Source organism: Aegilops tauschii, chromosome 2, assembly GCF_002575655.3.
Source record: "Aegilops tauschii subsp. strangulata cultivar AL8/78 chromosome 2, Aet v6.0, whole genome shotgun sequence".
NCBI classification, from domain to species: Eukaryota; Viridiplantae; Streptophyta; class Magnoliopsida; order Poales; family Poaceae; genus Aegilops; species Aegilops tauschii.
Genome location: NC_053036.3, coordinates 264,630,212 through 264,637,765, shown reverse-complemented (window position 1 = coordinate 264,637,765; position 7,554 = coordinate 264,630,212).

The following is a 7,554-nucleotide window of genomic DNA, read 5'->3' as shown; positions in this document are numbered from 1 at the left end:
AAACAATTCACCATCATAAGATTTAGTGAAAAGAGTTGGGTCGAGTGAACTGGGTTTGAAGCCTTTCTTCATGAGGAATTCCTTCAAACTATCATACCATGCCCGAGGGGCCTGCTTGAGGCCATAGAGGGCCTTATTGAGTCTGAAGACTTTGTCAGGATGCTTTGGATCTTCAAAACCTGGGGGTTGAGCAACATATACTTCTTCCTCAAGCTTACCATTGTGGAATGCACTTTTCACATCCATTTGATATAAAGTGATATCATGATGGTTAGCATAAGCAAGTAATATGCGAATAGCCTCAAGTCTAGCAACAGGTGCAAAAGTTTCATCGAAATCAATTCCTTCAACCTGTGTGTAGCCTTGAGCTACAAGCCGTGCCTTATTCCTCACCACAAGGCCATTTTCATCTTGCTTGTTGCGGTAGATCCACTTTGTGCAAATGATATTGTGCTTGCGAGGAACTAGACGATTAACCAGTTCCCAGACGTTGTTGAGATCGAACTGATGTAATTCTTCTTGCATAGCTTGAATCCACTCAGGCTCCAGAAATGCCTCATCTACCTTAGTGGGCTCTATGATAGAGACGAAAGCAAAGTGCCCACAAAAGTTAGACAAATGTGAAGCTCTTGAGCATGTGAGAGGACCTGGTATGTTGATGTCGCTGATGATTTTCTCAATCTGCACTTCATTTGCAACGCGAGGATGAGCGGGTTGTCGTTGAGGAATTGGATCAGCATTTTCATCAGCACCATTTTCCTCAGGTGCATCAGCATGACATTCTTCACGTTCTGGAATGATTTCTTCAATAGATTCTTCGGTAGGAATGACATCCTGAGTAGCCTTGAACTTGATAGTTTCCTCAGGTGACTGTTCATCTAACACAGAAGGTAGGTGCTCTCTTTGTGAGCCATTAGTTTCATCGAACCGCACATCTACAGTTTCAACAACTTTGTGGTGGACATTGTTGAAGACTCTGTAGGTGTACGAGTCCTTTTCATAACCAAGCATAAAACCCTCATGTGCTTTCGGTGCAAATTTAGAGTTGTGATGGGGATCTCTAATCCAACATTTAGCACCAAAGACTTTGAAATAACTCACATTGGGTTTCTTGTCAGTGAGGAGTTCACAAGCAGTCTTCTTGAAGAATTTGTGAAGATATACCCTGTTGATGATGTGGCACGCAGTATCAGTTGCCTCAATCCAGAAACGATGAGGCGTCTTGTACTCATCAAGCATAGTGCGAGCCATCTCAACAAGAGTCCTGTTCTTGCGCTTCACGACGCCATTCTGCTGAGGAGTATAAGGAGCAGATAACTCATGAGTAATACCAAGTTCATCAAGATAGTCATCAAGACCAGAATTCTTGAACTCAGTTCCATTGTCACTTCTGATGTGCTTGATCTTCACACCAAAGTTGGTTGAAGCCCTCGAGGAAAATCATTTGAAGCCTTCCTGCACCTCATGTTTGTAAGTGACAATATGCACCCATGTGTAACGAGAGTAATCATCAACAATAACAAAGCCGTATAGAGATGCATCATTTGTAACAGCTGAATAATGATTAAGACCAAAGAGATCCATGTGAAGCAATTCAAATGGTCGAGTGGTAGTCATGATAATCTTCGCTGGATATTTGGCCTTGGTCATCTTTGCAGCTTCACAGGCTCCGCATAGGTGATCCTTGACGAATTTGACATTCTCAATGCCAATTACATGCTTCTTCTTCGCGAGCGAGTGCAGATTCCTCATGCCTGCATGACCAAGTCGTCGATGCCATAGCCAGCCTTCTGAAGCTTTTGCAAGTAGACATACGGCTGGTTGAGGTCCTGTAGAGAAATGAACAATATACAAGTCTCCTCTCCTAAAGCCTTCGAAGACTTTCGAATTGTCAGCTTCCATGATCACAACACAATGATACTTGCCAAAGACAACAACCATATCAAGATCACAAAGCATTGAGACAGACATGAGGTTGTATCCTAAGGACTCGACAAGCATGACTTTGTCCATGTGTCGATCCTTTGGGATCGCAACTTTACCTAGACCCAATACCTGACTTTTGCCTTTGTCAGAGAAGATGATATGCTTCAGATGCGATGGAGATAAGGGAACATCCATCAATAGATTCTTGTCACCAGTCATGTGATTTGTACATCCACTATCGAGGGCCCACTAATTGGCTTTGGGTTGATCATCCTGCAGATGAATTAGTGCAGCTTATGAACTCATATACTTCATCAGTGAAGAATATGACATCAATTTCATCAGATCAATTTCATCAAGCAATAGAACAGATAAAGCAGTATGAGGACGTGAGAAATGAGGATTCATTTCCTCATGATTAGCCTGCGTCCTTTCAGGCATTTTCAGGTCTCCATCAAATTCTTCAGACGTTTAAGCACGTCTAAAGACCTGACCCTACATAAGATATTAGTTCTTTTTCTTCACCACCCACATCTGAAGGGGTGGCAAAGAGTTCATCACTCTGCGAGCTCCATATGAGAAAGGTGGCATAGAAGCCAGTCCACTTTGTTTCACATAAGAAGAGTTAGGGCAAGCATATGAATAAGCAGAGAAATTCTTCGAGGACTTATGAACATAATGGTTTGGAGAATAATGCACATATTCATAGCCCTTAGCTCTTCCCTGCGAAACATAGGTGTTAGCACGATGATGTTCATGTGAGGACTTTGATCCTTTTGAGGAATTTGATCCATGTGAGGAATTTGGTCCGTATGTGGACTTGGATCCATATGAAGAACTTGGTCCATATGAATAATTTGATCTGGGGTTCCTATTCTTCACAGGTGGTGTCATGATGACATTCACCTGAAGACTTTCAAGGCACCTTTTGGGAACCCAAATTTTCTTCACAGGGGAACCATTCCTGCAGTTAGTGCCAACATATCTAGCAAATACTTCACCATTTTGATTTTTGAACAGTTTATAGTTGGATTCAAATGACTCATCAGAAGAATGAGGAGATTCACATGTAAAGCCAGATAAAGTAGATGGATCTACTGGAGGTCCCTTTGCAGCAATCCATGAGGTTTTGGGGTACTGCTCAGGCTTCCAATATGTTTCATCAGCATTGATTTTCCTCTCAAAGCCAATACCCTCTTTCCTAGGGTTCCTGTTGAGGATCTGCTTTTTAAGCACATCACAAAGAGTCAGATGCCCTTTGAGGCTTTTGTACATGCCTGTCATGTACAATTCCTTCAGCCATGCATCATCAGTGATACTAGCAATGTCCTCAGATGAGAAATTAGTGATAGCAGAGACAGGTGAAGAATTTATAGCTTTAGAAGCATTTGAACATTCAGGTGAAGAATTAGCAGATTCTCGTTCAATGCACTTCAAACATGGAAGAATGAATTCTTCCTGAGTAGCGCTGATTTGTTGAGCAAGTAATGAATCGCGCTCCTTCTGAAGATCTTCATAACTGACTCTTAGCTTTTCAAGATCTTGTTTTCTTTGAAGAAATTCATAAGAAAGCTTCTCATGATCAGATAAGAGGGTGTTATGATGACCTTGAAGGTTGTCAAACCTAGACTGAAGTCTCTGAAGATTTTCAGTCAAGGTTTTAGTGCGATCCATTTCTTCACCCAACATATCATCACTTTTGTCTAGCATGTTTTGAACCTTTTCAAAAGCTTTTTGTTGTTTCACAGCAATCTTAGCACGTTTAGAATAGCTGGGCTTTAGGTTTTCATCAGATTCATCCTCACTTGATTCAGAGGAGGTATATTTGAGTACCTTGGCACCCTTTGCCATGAAGTAATAGGTGGGAGTGTAGTCATCATTGCCTTCATCAGCCTTGTTGGTGAAGCCATTTTCTTCAGAGTTGAAGATGGATTTGCTGACGAATGCAGTAGCAAGAGCTAGGCTCGCCACACCGGACTCGGAATCCTCAGATGCCTCCTCTTCCTCATGTTCCTCAGATTCAGCCTCCGAGTCCATTTCTTTGCCAATGAATGCCTGAGCCTTCTTGGAGTTGCTCTTCTTGTGCGATGAAGACTTTGAGGATTTTGATGATGAAGACTTTGAAGATTTCTTCTTCTCCCTCGCATCATCAAAACTGTAATCCTTGTATTTCTTCTTCTTTGATTCCTTTTCCCACTGAGGACAATCTTGAATGTAGTGACCTGGTTTCTTGCATTTGTGGCATAGCCTCTTCTTATAGTCACTGGATGAGGAATCATTGCTTCTTGAGGATTTTCCAAAACGACCACGTCTAGAGAACTTCTAGAATTTCTTCACGAGCAGTGCTAGCTGCTGGCTCAGTTTTCAGGATCACCAAGGCTACTACCAGAATCTTCACCTTCAGATTCAGAGACGGCCTTGGCCTTCAGGGCACGTGATCTGCCATAGCTCGAACCATAGAGATCTATCTTCTCAGCAAGCTGGAACTCATGAGTGTTTAGCCTCTCGAGGATATCAACGGGATCAAGTGACTTGTAATCTCCACGTTCTTGTATCATCAGCGCCAGAGTATCAAATGAGGAATCAAGTGATCTCAGCAATTTCTTCACCACTTCATGGTCAGTGATGTCAGCGGCACCAAGTGCTTGAAGCTCATTTGAGATGTCAGTGAGGCGATCGAAGGTTTGTTGAACATTTTCATTGTCGAGTCTTTTGAAGCGGTTGAAGAGATTGCGAAGAACGTAAACTCGAGAGTCACGTTGAGTTGAGACTCCTTCATTCACTTTGGACAGCCTATCCCAGATAAGCTTAGCAGTTTCCAAAGCACTCACCCTTCCATACTGCCCTTTACTCACGTGGCCACATATGATGTTCTTCGCTTGAGAATCGAGTTGTTTGAATCTCTTCACATCAGCAGCATTCACAGAAGGTGTGACAGAGGGAACACCATTTTCCACAACATACCAGAGATCGTTATCAATAGCCTCAAGATGCATTCGTATCTTATTCTTCCAGTAGGGGTAGTGCGTCCCATCGAAGGTAGGACACCCATCGGAGACCTTGATGAAACTTGCGGTCGACATAACTAAAACTCCAGGCGGTTAAACCAAAATAACACAAAACAAGGGAGTACCTCGCTCTGATACCAATTGAAAGTGCGTTATATCGACTAGAGGGGGGTGAATAGGCGATTTTTATGAATTCTTCACTGAGGAATTTCGGGGTGAGGAAATTCCTAAGCGAAGAACTACTTGCAGCAGAATAAGTACTCAGATGTAAACATAATAGAACACAAGCATGGTCATCATGATGAAAAGAAGACAAGCACAGAGTACAGAAAGCGTAAAAACAAGATAGCATAGGATAAAGACAAACAGTCTGAAGAAATTGAGCTGGGGAAATTGAGAAAGTCTTCAGTCAAAGTCTTCAAACAGATATGAACAAGCACACAACACAGTTATGAGGAAATGAAAGAGTTGAGGAAATAGAACCAGTAAGCTTGGTGAAGACAATGATTTGGTAGACCCGTTCCAACTGCTGTCTCAGTTGTACGTCTGGTTGGAGCAGGTAGGTATTTAAAAGTGAGGACACACAGTCCCAGACACACAGTCCTCACCGTATTCTCCTTGAGCTAAGGTCACACAAACCTCGCCCAATCACTCATGGTAAGTCTTCAGGTGACTTCCAAACCTTCACAAACTCGGTCACTTGGCGATCCACAATTTCCTCTTGGATGCTGTAGACCATGACGCCTAACCGTCTGGAAGAAGCACAGTCTTCAAAGGTAACAAGCGTCGGATCCACGCAGGATCAATCTCTTCAGTGATGCTCAATCACTTTGGGTTTGTAGGTGTTTGGGTTTGGGTTTTCCTCACTTGATGATTTTCGCTCAAAGTACTCGGAGGATGGGATGCTCTCAAATGACAAGTGTCAGTTTCTCTCGGAGCAGCCAACCAACTACTAATTGTAGGGGGCGGCTATTTATAGCCTAGGGAGCAGCCTGGCATGATAAGACATAAATGCCCTTCAATGATATGACCGTTAGGTGGGCAGATATTTTGGGATAGCTGGCGCGTAGCACAACAACGGTCGGAAATTTGACTATCAAATTCCTCAGGGCTATCATGTTCCTCACTGGCGAATTCCTAACTCCTCAGTCAGAACAAATTCCTCAGCGACCAGAAGAATTTCGTCTCTGTCACTGAAGAAATTGACTGAACTATATGAGATTTCCAATGGTTTCACTCGAAGGGATTGGTAGGTGTAGGATTTTGAGTTGAGCATCACATGGAAATTTTTCCTTAGTATTTCCTCGACCCCCTTTAACAGTACGGTGTTTCCTATGACTCTAGAAACAGAAAATGAAACTACGAAAACAAAAGTCTTCACGCTTCATGTTCCTCAAATGAATACCAAGTCTTCAAGGTCACACCAATTTCTTCACTATCAAAATCTTCAGAAAGTCTTCAGAATTACAAAGTCTTCAAGTGAAGAACTTCATTTTTAGGGGTCGACTTTCTCTGTAAATATCAAACTCCTCATAGACTTATAGACCTTTGTACACTCATAAACTCATTAGTCCCTTAACCTATAAGTCTTCAATACACCAAAATCACTAAGGGGCACTAGATGCACTTACAGCTAAATTACATACCAGTACACATATAGTTAATATGCTTTACTTTTGTCCTAAGTATTACCGTACTTCCTAGATATCACTGCCTACTATTTTACTTCTTGCATGCTATATTCATGATAATGGTGTTGTTCTGATGCCACCTGTTGGTTCCATCAGACTGCTTCATGTTCTCTATGCTTAATTACACATCAGCAAACTAGCTTGTGGTTCCGCTGGTTTTTGTTTGTTTTGCCCTACATTTTATGATGCTAGCTATTACATCACTGCTCCGAGCCTCTGTTCATTAATTTTTTGTGTGTTCTTGATCTTCCCAAGTTGCATGACTAATTTGATGCTTCTATTAGTTATGGAGCTGCCAACCCCATCAAGCAAAATATTCTTGTGTATGCACACACCCTTCTTTCATTAGTTTAGACGAACCATTGATGATCGATTCGAACCAGTGCATGCGATTAACATTAATTTTACCTAAATAGAGGGTGCAGAATAAACTACAACAAGTAGATTTGCAACCACGGGATGCTGACGATATCTTCAAAGAACATTGCAACAGCAGCGAGGCCTGACAGCAACATATGGTAAGCCAGTGTGTTTTAGTACATGTGAAATGTAATGCATGTGGGTTGCTTTCTTGGCTTGTGCCCTCAACCTGTAATCCTATAGAATAACAAACAGTTCAGTTGTCTGCTTTGCTGTATTGCTTGATTCGAATGCATATTTGTTACTTGTTACGCTATACCTGAGTTGGCCAATATGTCAGTAGTGCATGCTATACTATCGCAAAGAAATGCATGCCTAGTTCATTTGAGTCCTTAACTTTTCCTCTGAACTTCATCACAAGACTGTCTTCGTAGTTTATATGAGGCCACACTGTTAAGTGCTTTCTCAGATTATTTCAACTACTTAGATGCCTTGGCAACTTAAATATAGTGGTGGTACACTCCCTTTCAACTAGGGATGTCTAATGGGTCCCGTTTAATCCCGATTAA